Source organism: Ursus maritimus, unplaced genomic scaffold (assembly GCF_017311325.1).
Source record: "Ursus maritimus isolate PB19 unplaced genomic scaffold, ASM1731132v1 scaffold_35, whole genome shotgun sequence".
Taxonomy (NCBI): Eukaryota; Metazoa; Chordata; class Mammalia; order Carnivora; family Ursidae; genus Ursus; species Ursus maritimus.
The window spans coordinates 23796681-23808652 of NW_024426119.1; the positions used below are offsets into that span (position 1 = coordinate 23796681).

The 11972-nt window shown below is 37.6% G+C and overlaps 1 pseudogene; it reads right to left on the reverse strand.

Annotated features, from left to right (window-relative positions):
* Nucleotides 1-10622: 10622 nt before the first annotated feature.
* Nucleotides 10623-11286, reverse strand: LOC103676729 (annotated as a pseudogene).
* Between the last annotated feature and the right edge of the window lie 686 nt (nucleotides 11287-11972).

Genomic DNA, 11972 nt, shown 5'->3' on the forward strand with positions numbered 1-11972 from the left:
CTGTATGTGCCTGACTGATGGTTGGTCAGGGCCATCTTCACTCCATTTTGGTAAATATAGATTCCCTGCTGTATGCTGAGTTTTGTGCCCAATTCTATGAGCCCCCTTAAGGAGCTCAAAATTATATGACAGGGATAGAGAAGTCATAATGAAAAATAATCACAAATAGCTACAATAGGAGACATTATATGATAAATACTATTAAAATGACACATAAAAACACGTGTGAAAGACAATGTATTATTAAAGCAAGATAGGATTGAGCCATCTTGTGTTCATTTTCTTAGTGCTTGGTAATATATGTCTATACATGCCTATGCACATAGATGAAAATATACATGAGTAATGCCATCTGACTTGTTCTTGGATATGCAAGAAAATAAACTATTTTAATTGATAAGAAGCCTTTCCTTTAGACTCCTTTTCCATGCAGAGAAACCTTGGATATAATGAACAAATTCATATGGTTTGGTTTTCCCAGCCATAGTTCCCTCCCTTTCCTCTCTTAGTGACATATCATCCTCATCCTCTGTCTTCTTTGTCTTTGTTCATAAGGTCCCCATTATAAAGAGATAGATTATGTGCTAGGTTGCAGTATAATTTCAACCTTTGCCAATGGAATTCCACCCATCTTGTTCCTAAGGAATGGATCCAACATGAAGCTACCTTGACCCACAGCAGTTGGTGATTTGAGGATCTTACCAGAACTGACCCTGTATGGTTCAGGAAATGTTCAAATGCCAAGTTGATTGACAGTAACCATAGCAGAGAATAAGTAAGAGCACTCTCTGCCCCACAATAAGAAGTGAGGACACTTCTAATGATTGTTTTTAGCTTTCCCATTACATGCATTCCAGCATGTTCAGTACCTCAAATTCTCACTAAATTATAGCAAGTATGTTTGGGGACATGTATGCATTTAAAGATCAAATGTTGTATTTTTAGTCAAGTTCCCTAGGAGCAGGACCTGAGACAGGAATTCTTGATCAACTGATTTATTGGAGGAGTGCCTTCACGGGAAGGGAGTGAAAGAAGCCATATAGTGCAAAGGAACTGAGTGAAGGAAGAATAGGTTACTGGGTGAGATGGCTTTTGTTTGGCTGAGAGAAATTTTCTGGGGAAACAAGAAAAAGAAGCAGTGATATATTATCATCTAGGGGATGGCTATCCTGGATGGTGAAAGGCATCTATGTAGGGTACCAGCCATGTCCCCTCCATGATACTGTTTCTAAAGGACTGTCACTTTTGGGTAAGAGAAAATTCGTTTTGGGAAGCAGATGTCTTTAAAACTTGGTAGAAGTTGTTAAGCTGTGATTCAAATACACAATGAATGATCTTGAAAAGGTGGTAACTGTCTGTTAAAAATTTTGCTTGAAAATTAATTGGTTGGCATTGTGTATCCCCCAAAAGTCTAATATGGTCTATAGGCACTATTCAGTTAACAAATACTCAATTTATCAACATTTTATATATAAAAATAGGAAGTCTGATGCTTTACAGAGGAGAGCATAGAGGCTTCTTTGAATTTGCTAACCAATGTGATACAGAGAATATAACTTCTTGATTATTGAATATCAATTATAATAGTCTAAAATGCTCTGTAAACAGTATATTGCTTTAAAATTTAATATAGCCTTATGGTGATGATGGTGATTAATGAATACATGAATGATAAATAATTGGTCATGGGAGAGGAATAGAGAAGAAATGTTTCTCTATGTTATGCTTGTGTTGTTTATACGGTGAATTACAATCACCTTATCTCAACAATTTGTTTGTTTTGTTTGGTTAAACATAGCTAAGATAATCAGGGCTAGCTTTGTTTAAAAAAAAGAGAGAGAGAGAGAGAGAGATGTACCTGTTTACTACCACACATTTCTGTCAAGTGTCAGTGAAGGGTTTTGGGAAAGGAAGGCTAAATGGACAAGCAATAAGGCTGGTTCCATTTTAGGGTCTTGCAAAATTGTTTTTCAATCTTGAAATCTACCTTCTTTCCCCCAGTTACACATTTGGGAGCCTTTACCTCCTTTATGTCTTTGTTCAAATGATACCTTCTCAAGGGCCTTCCTTGACCTACTTAATATGCAAACTGCACTACCCCTCAAAACACTAACATATTCCTGAAACCCCTAAATTTGCTCTATTTTTCTTATAGCATTTGTCCCCTTCTAACATGCCATACTATTTACTTAGATGTTATGTTCACAATGTATTGTCTCTCTTCTCCACTAGAAAATAAGTTCCACAAGGACATGGATTTTAGCCTGTTTTATTCATGTATGTATCTTTTTCTGGGTCTCTGCTCATTTGTAAGTATTGAAGCAAGGATTTGGTGGGATCATAATGATAAAGTACCTGTTGAACACTTGGATAAAGCTCTTTTTATGCTCTTTTCTCAGTGTGTCTTCCCCAGTGATGAAAGCAAGTGATGGCATCTAGAAAATACAGTATCTGGAGTGCTCAGACTCATATCTTCAAGACCAAGGAAGCATATTTGCTTTAAGGTCAAAGGTGGAACTCCAGAATCAAAGCCACTCTCATGGCAAGGTGCTCATGCATGTATGTACTTTCTTTTTCTCCCTCTTTCTTTGTCTCTTGGCAAAAGTCTGTATTGAGTTCATCGTCAGTCAGCAAAGAGGGTCCCAGGAACTTCAGGCCTATTTGTCCTTTAGAATTTTGTATCTTACAAAAAGAGAGTCTGTTTCTCCTGGGCCCATTTGAATCCCCCGAAACAGGACTCTTTGGGGCCTATCTGTGTCAAATACCCAAACTTGGATAAATCCCTATATCCAGAAGAATTGGCCAATCTAGGTAACTACTTATTCTTGATGTGGGAAAACCAGGGCTATGTGATTGAAACCTTGGCAATGGAAGGAGTATCAATTCCAAAAAGACAAGGTGCTGAATAAGCAAAAAACTTAAATTTCCCAGCATACGAACAATACCTGGACTGTTGTGGCACTCGATAAACGGACATTTGCATTATATTCTCATTTTTCTTGGTCACACCTCTCAGTAGTTCATTAGTATTTTCAGGGAGCTGTTTTATTTCTCATCCATTTTTAAATCATCTTCCTATTCATTAATTTCCAATATTATCTTTATAAATTCCTTCCTTCTTTTTTCTTTTGGTTTTCTTTTTCAGATTTTCAGTTCAATCTTAGTCCACTTATTTTCCATCCTTCCATCCATAAATATATGTATTGGTGGCATCCAAATGTTTTGATGTATTAGGCATTCATTGTATTTCTAAATAGATTTATAAACAATTTGGTTTCTTCTTTTGCTCACAGAGATTATTTTTTATTGAAATTTCTAAGAGAATAAACATCCTGGGCTATCTTTTTGTTTTAATTTCTAATTTAATTGCATTTTGGTCAGAGAATGTGGACTCAGATTTGATTTGCCTTATGACCTACATAACCAATTTTTTTAAATGTTCCAAGAGTATTTGAGCAGTCTATTATTCTCTGTTTTATGTACCTATCATTGTTTATTTTTTTCATTTTCATCTTCGATAAATTTATTTTTTTCTGTGTGCTTGATCCATCCGTTTCTGAAAAGAATACATTAAAAGCTACTACAAAGATTGAGTTTCTATACATTTCTTTGTGTTTCCAGTTATTCTTTTCAATACATATTGTGTGGTTATATTGTTTGATACATAAACACTTGCAGTATCTTCTCTGTTATATTTAATTACCTCTTAAAATTCTACTTTGTCTGATATTAACATCATCATTTTTTTTAAGTAGGCTCCATGCCAGGCATGGAGCCCAATGTGGGGATTGAACTCACAACCCTGACATCAAGATCTGAAGTGAAATCAAGAGTTGGACACTTAACTGACTGAGTCACCCAGGTACCCCTAACATTATCATTTTTGCTTTAAGTTATCATTTGCTTAGTTCAACTTGGTTCATCCCTTATTTTTCAAACTTTTGGAACTACATTTGGAGTCAGTTACTAAGGCACAATAAGTTTGGCATAGGGCATAGTGGTAAAAGACACCTTAATACAGATATCTAGAGTCTGATTGAAAGGAGATATAGGTCCCTCCACTCTCTTTTTCTTCCTCAGTCACTGCCCAGCCATAGTTACAAGTTAGCATTTGTTTTCGAGCTTTTAACTCATTTCTACAGTGAAATGGTGGAAAGTAAGAGAGACAAGAGTGGGCTTTGCCTGAGTAGCTGATGAAAATAGAGATGTCCCTGTGGGGGATGAGAGGGAGGGGAAGTTATTCAGCTGTTCAAGGTAGTAGGCAACACCTTGGAAAGACTGTGGTCTTGAGAAGTGAGAAGAGCAAGAAAGAGTGCCTCCTTTGCAGTGGTCTCTGAGACAAACGCTGTAAATGTTCTGCTCAATCATCTGCTCAAATACTGTGGACTCTAGTTCTGTGAAGAGGTGCCAGAATGTGGCCACGAGTTAAGCACAGACCCAGAATGAGCCAGAATATCTACCTACAACAACTCCTACAAACAATTCCTCATCCCGTTGGCCCCAGAGACAGAGCATGCTGGCTGGTGCACTGACAATTATGATGCATTTTACAGCTACAAGAACTAACATTTTAATGTCAAAATGAGGCGTGGGGTGGAGATGGGGTAAGAGGTCAGTTGCACTCCTTGCCACTGCGCTCTGGTCTGGTGACTATCTCCAGGAAGAGCTCCTAAGGATTTTCAGGCACATGGTGATAATAAAAAGCAGGCTAACAACTTTCATTTGGCTTTACTATTTTTTAAAAATTCTCTACAGAAAATGCACCCTCCTATTTCTTGCACCTAGAGCAAACGGCTTCCACAGCCCCTCATTCCCTCCCCTTGGGAGGCCACTGCTGGGTTCTTTCAAAGATCTCGGAAACTCGTAATGGGGGTATCCCATATAACTCCGCCATCCTCTTTCACCAAAAATTCCTCTCACAGACTTGCCAGCTTTGTCTGCTATTTGAGGAAAGCTGAGAAATCTCAGGTCTTCCTGCCTGAAGGAGATTCCAGAGAGGGGTGGGTCTCATTTCCTTAGATAGAATTGGAGCAGGATTAGTCAAAAAGAGTTTAATGAAGAAGACTTTGATCAAGGTCAGCAGAGTCCAAGTGAGGCTTTCTCTCAATAGTCATAGTATTTTCTTTTCTTTTCTTTTTTTTTTTTAAAGATTTTATTTATTTACTCGACAGGACAGAGACAGCCAGCAAGAGAGGGAACACAAGCAGGGGGAGTGGGAGAGGAAGAAGCAGGCCCACAGCAGAGGAGCCTGATGTGGGGCTCGATCCCAGATCGCCGGGATCATGCCCTGAGCCGAAGGCAGACGCTCAACCGCTGTGCCACCCAGGCACCCCAAGTCATAGTATTTTCTTGATTTGATATAAAAAGAGGGAACTGGACACAGTGACTGTTGATTTCGATGTATCATACTCACTTGTATGAATGGGAAATTCCACTGGGAACCAGCAGACCTGGGTCCAGACCCTAGCACCACTACTGATTTTATTATTTTAAATAAAATATTAAATTAGTATATATTTCAGACTCCTCTTCCTAAGATGGGTTGATAATATCTACCCTATCTTCCCAAAGGGCTGTTCTGTAACAATATGAAGGCAACTGAGTATGGCTCGGCAGTGTGGCAACAAGAGCCGGAGAGAAACTTTCCTGCCTATTACTCACTGAAAAAAAGGCTAGGCTTCTGCGCCACCTATTCTCAAAGTAAACAAATGACCTCTTACTAAAAGGTATATTCCACATGCTCCTACTAGGTATACTCATTGTATATTATATTGTTACATTATATACTTATTGTCTATTATCATATGGACATGGATCTATCGATCTTTCTTTGTGCTAAATGGCATTTTGATCCAAGATGGGCCTAATACCATGATTATCATTATTTATTTTTATTGAAGTAAAACATACATATAGAAAAGTATATAAATCCTAACGGTATAGGTCATTTGTCGAAAATTAAGCACATCCATGTAACCAGTACCAGATCAAGAAACAGAGCACAAGCAGCACCCCAGAAGTCTCCCGCATGCCTCCTTCCAGTTACTACCAACCTTTCCCCCTAAGAGTAATCACCACCCTGACTAACATGTACTAGTTTTTCTGGTAGCTCTTCAACAGAACAGACATGCTACTTCCATGTAGCTGCTGATAGTGCTCTCATCTTTGCCACGTGAGCTTTGGATGATTTAATAAAGGGGGAGAGGTAGGAAGAGTACAAGCAGATACAGAAGATAGGACTGGAAATTATCTTCTCCATAAAACACTATCGGTTAAGACCAGTGTGTAATTTCCAGCAAGCATATGATCTTGTAACATTTTGGAGAAAGGAAACTTAATGATGTTGGAACTACTGTGTTTCTTTTGTCTCAGATAAATTGCAAAATACCATTTATAGAAAATTTTTTAAAAGAAGGAAAACATTTCTCTGTGGCTTAACTTGGTACTTGTCCATGCTTGGAGAGAGTTAGAGATGTACAGTATAATATTGTCATCTTAGATTTTTTTAAAGGCCCTTTTAGCACAATACTCCCAAGAGGACAAACAAAATCCCAATGCCAGGTCTTATCCCAATCACCAATATACCTCCTAGGTGATGAGGAGAGAGTTGGGGAATGGAGATGGGGGAAGGGGAGGGACCTGGGACTCTGCGCCAATTGCCTCAGGACAGGAAACCATGTTCCCTCTCCTTTCCCCCCATATCAAATCCCCAACTGCATTCCATTGTCTGACTGGGCTGGCCACAGCTGTGGCTGTTTCCAAAATGAAGATGGAATCTAGCCACACTTGGATTTAGTATTCTCTAGAACTGCTGTTCCTCTGGGCATTATTTTTAGAAGTATCACATTGCAGAGGGGCCCAATTTTTCTAACCGGCTTTGGAAAAATTTGCCATCCTTTTCCCCCTAAGTGTAAAAGGCTTCTGTTCATATTTTCCCTTTGGAATATCCTTATCCCAATGGAAAAAGAGAACATGATTGCTTGACCCAGCTATCTGCCTAAAATAACATTGTTGGGTTTTTTTTTCTAAAAGAGATAAAGTATATATCATAACAACACAACACAGCTGCATATTTGAGCTTAAGAGTCTACAAAGTGAAAGACTACACGGTGACTTCTTATTACAGTTCTATTTGACTTAGATCGACCAACATTCTCTAAGAGTTTAGGGTGTACCAGGCACAGTGTTAGATACAGGTGACGAAGGGATAAGACTTTGTCCCTGTCCACAAAAAGTTGACAAATCAGTGGCACGACAAACACAAAACCAATAATTAGCATATAACAATGTTATAATGAAAGTACTATGTACAATGTTTTACAGAAGAAATTAACTGTCATAGAATGCATGGCTTGGGAAGAAGTCATAGAGGAAGTATCACAGCATAACTGGCCAAAAAAGACAAGGACCAGACATGCCGGGGAGAAGAAATAATGCGAAGGCAAAGAGGAATGACATAGCCCAGTGTCTTCAGAAACTGAAAGGAAATGAAAATCACCTAAGCATAAGATAAAGGGTGGCAGTTGGTGAGACTAAAGCAGAGGACTGGGGTCAGACCATGAAGGGACTTCATCCTCCAAAGAATTTTAAGAAAGAACCAGCATGGTTAGATTTGCAGTGTAAAGATTGACTCTGCCATGGAAGGGGCTCAATCAGAGGATGAAAATATAAGCAAAGAGATCAATTAAGAACTAATGTTGATCTCAGGCTTAAAATACGCCAGGCCTTTAGTCTCACACACACTCTCATTCTTACTCTGGCCCATTTCCTTGCTCACTCCCTTGCCTCTATTTCTATTGCCGCCTTTCTTTCTCCATACCTCTCTAGACCTTACTTATATTTTATATAACATTATAGGGATTCTAGGAAAACTCTTTGAAATATCTTGCATCATCCCACAGCCAATATACCCAAGACCCAAAAACAACTTAGAAAAAAAAGAAAGGAGTTGATATGACCCATTGAAATAATATGTCATATTACCTTTTCCCATTATTTCAAGTATGTTGGGAATGATACCTGTTAAAGAATAGATTTGTCAGTAGTTTCTCTGCTGGCTCTGTTTAAATGATGGCAGACTTGGTAGCAGAGCCAATATGGTTTCACTTCCATAACAAACCACAAAGAAGAAAGTTTCTCATTACTAGTGATCTGCTGGTACCCTGCCCTCAAGAGTTTGCTGGACTTGAGCCCTTGGCCAACCATCTCTAACCTGTTACTAGTTATCCTCCTGAGCTGTGACACAGGTGATTCCTTTGCACACTTTTGTGTAAACTAGCTGGCTTCTTTGTGTCCTTCTTTCTGGAAAGCACAGGTTTACAGGGGGAAAGGGAGGAGACTATCAATAGTACTGGAATCTGCTCTATTTCTGGATATACAGATGAGCCACAGTCTGACCATTTGGGGTGAACAAGACTTTAAAGAACAAGAAGACTGCCAAAGGATCCCCGGATGGACAGGTACCGATGAATCTGGTGGGGAGAAATGATTTGCATTTCCAACATAAGGTGTTTCACCCTGGAATGTATTTGAATCTTAGGAGAGGGCAACATGAGGAATTTGGGGGAAAATAACCTAAATTTCTGAAAATTTTAAGTCAAAATGTTCATTTATTTAGAAAATTTAAATGTAATATAAAGAGTATAGGATATTTATATTTGTGAAAAGGAACATGTCTTTTTGTTGTTTTCTTCTTTTTCTTTTCTTCTTTCTCTCTCTCTCTCTTTTTTTAAGATTGAGAAACACTGCTCTAACCTGCCTCTCTAATTCATAATGAATAGAAGAAAGCATGGAAGAGTAGTCAGCCAGAAGGGAATAAAAGCTCAAATTCAGTACCTGATGCAGTAGTTTAATAGATTTCTTTCCTTCACTATGCCTCAGTTTCCCCTCTATAGCTAAGGGAAAGTAAACTTTCCAAAAGGAAATGAATGCATTATCTATAGTAGCCAAATTATGGAAACAGCCCATGTGTCCACCGACTGATGAATGGATAAAGAAGATGTGGGGTATGTATGTATGTTTATACAAGGAATATTACTCGCCATAAAAAGAATGAAATCTTGCCATTTGCAACAACATGGTTGAAGCTAGAGTATGCTGCTTAATGAAATAAGTCAGTCAGAGAAAGACAAATAGCATATCATGTCACTCATATGTGGAATTTAAGAAACAAAACAAACCAGCAAAGGGAAAAAAGGGAGAGAGAGAAGCAATCCAAAAAACAGGCTCTTAACTATAGAGAACAAACTGAGGGTTACCAGAGGGGAGGAAGAGTGTGAGGGATGGGTGAAATAGGTGATGGAGATTAAGGAGTGTACTTGTGATGAGCACCAGGTGATGTATGGAAGTGTTGAATCACTATATTGTATACCCGAAACTAATTTGTACTGTATGTTAACTAACTGGAATTTAAATAAAAACTTTAAAAAATAAAAATAAAAGAGTCAAAAGGGCATGCCTTTAAAATTTGGACATACTAGGAAACTTATGTAAAGCCTGTTTGCAATGAGCAATCAATGAAACAAAATGTTTTATAAGTCTGTTTGCAAAAACAAAAACAAAAACAAGAAAAACTTGTACATTTCCTAAGTAGATTTCAACTTTTCCCTTTTAAGCAAAAATAAAACTTACAGTATAAAGATGAGTTTAAAATCAAGAATTATGTTGCACAATACATAAGGGATTTTTGGAGCTTTTAGAAAAGGTTTTTAAATGTTCCATTATGGCATAATGAAAATATTAACTTAACGAAAAAAATCTGCGTTCAAAATCCAACTTAAATTTCCACTGCTTGCCAAGATAAAGTAAGCCAACTACAATCTATCTCTCCCAGTGATTATGGACCACTTAAATAATACCATTGACCAACTGGACATTTAAGGAAACTCTAATAACAACAGAACATATATTTTTTTTTCAAGTATTCCTGGAAATTCGTCATGATTAGGTCATATCCTGGGCCATAATGCAAATCATAACAAAGTTAAAATAATTGAACAAAATAATTTGTTCTCAGATCAAAAGGAATTAAATTAGAAATGAATAACTTTCTGGAAAATCCCAATTGTTTGAAAATTAAATGGCATACTTCTAAATAATCCATGGGTCAAAGAGGAAGTCTCAAAGGAAATTGAAAATTATTTTGAACTGATTGAAAATGAAGACACAACATACCAAAATTTATAGGAAGTAACTACAGTAGGGCTTAGAAGAAAATTTATAGCATTAAATGGTTATGCTAGACAATAAAAAGGATCTCAAACCAATAAGCTAAGTTTCCATATTAAAATACTAGAAAAAAGCAAATTAAACTCAAAGCAAGCAAAAAAGTAAATGATAAATATAATAAATGTAAGAGTATAAATCAGTAAAATTGAAATAAGTAGAGGAAATTAAGGTAACAAAAAGTTTATTCTTTGAAAAATCAATAAAATTGATAAACCTCCACCTAGATTAATCAAGAAAAAATTGAAGACTATAGACCTTGTAGACATTAAAAGGATAGTAAGAGAATCCTACGAACACCTCAATGCCCATAAATTCCACAAGTCAGATGAGTCGGACTAACTCTTTTTTCCCCCCAGGCAAAGAACTTTATTAATCTTGTTTCAAATTTTATTCCCAGGATTCTTCAGCTTAATTAGCTGCAAAGAATGAATTGTGTATAAGTAAAAACTGAAAAGAGCTGCAGTGTCCAAGGGGCTTGGGCTTAAAAATATTAGAGATCTAGATTTTTTCAGATCCATAAGCAGAATTTTAAAAAGCAGTCATAATATAAAATAGCAGCTCCCAGTTACTTCTTCAAGTTTTATCTTCTTCAGAAGTTAACTCATTCAGTTTATTTCATTCTCGGACGCTTCCTCAAAATTCTCCACAAGGTCTGGAACTTCATCATCATCATCTTCCCTGGTAGCAAGTGGTGCTTTTCCATCCACAGATTGTGTGGGAGTCTTTTTAAAATAGTCAGACTGCACCAAGTTGGTTTAAGATACTGGATAGCGTTTCTGTCAGCAACTCTGTCTCAGCACGGTCTGTAATGGTGAACGTGTTCACTGCCAGCGATGCCTGAACTTTAGGGTTGTTAAAATGGATCACTGTTCCTTGGTTTGTGAACATACTCACTTCTTCAATACCAGAGATATTGTTTACCCCTAACTTCTTTAAGGGGAACTGAAGTTTTTTATCATCTGCTGTAGCCATTCTATGAACCATGTTCTTTTGGTGAGCAGTTCCTCTCCCACCAACGTGCATGTGTGCTTGCAGTTTGGGGAGTTTCTCTTGGTTCATGATAGTTTCTTTCATCTTGGAACAGAAATGGGACCATGGGGGGAATAGGGTTGGTGCTCAGGGAGTCTCGGGGGACCAGCTGAGATTAGATGCACACACGCGGGATGCAAGATGGCGGACTAACTCTTTAAAGAGATGAACTGCCAAACCTCAAGGAGAGAGGAGAGAGAGACAGAAAGAGAGGAAGGAAGGAAGGAAGGAAGGAAGGAAGGAAGGAAGGAAGGAAGGAAGGAAGGAATGCAGGCAGGCTGGTTAACTTAAATTTTCCTCTATCTATAAAGGAATTGAATTTTACTCATAAACTTTCCCAAAATGGAAAATTCTAGGCCCAGATAGTTCCATTGGTCATTTCTGCCAAACATTTAAGAAAGAAAAAAAAATTACAAACGTACCCAAACTCTTCCATAAAACACAAGAGGAGGGAACACTTCGCAATTCATTTTGGGAGGCTATTATTACTCTGTTACCAAAACGAGAGAAAGACATAATGAAAAAACTATGGAGCAACATACCCCACAAACAGAGATGCAAAAATCTTCCACAAAATATTGGCAATATATCAAATATATTCAACATACCAGATATGTTGATCAAAATATATATCAAATCTAACAACAGATAAATAGGATAATACAATACAACCAAGTGGAGTCTATTTTGGGAGTGCAAGGCTAGTCCAACATTAG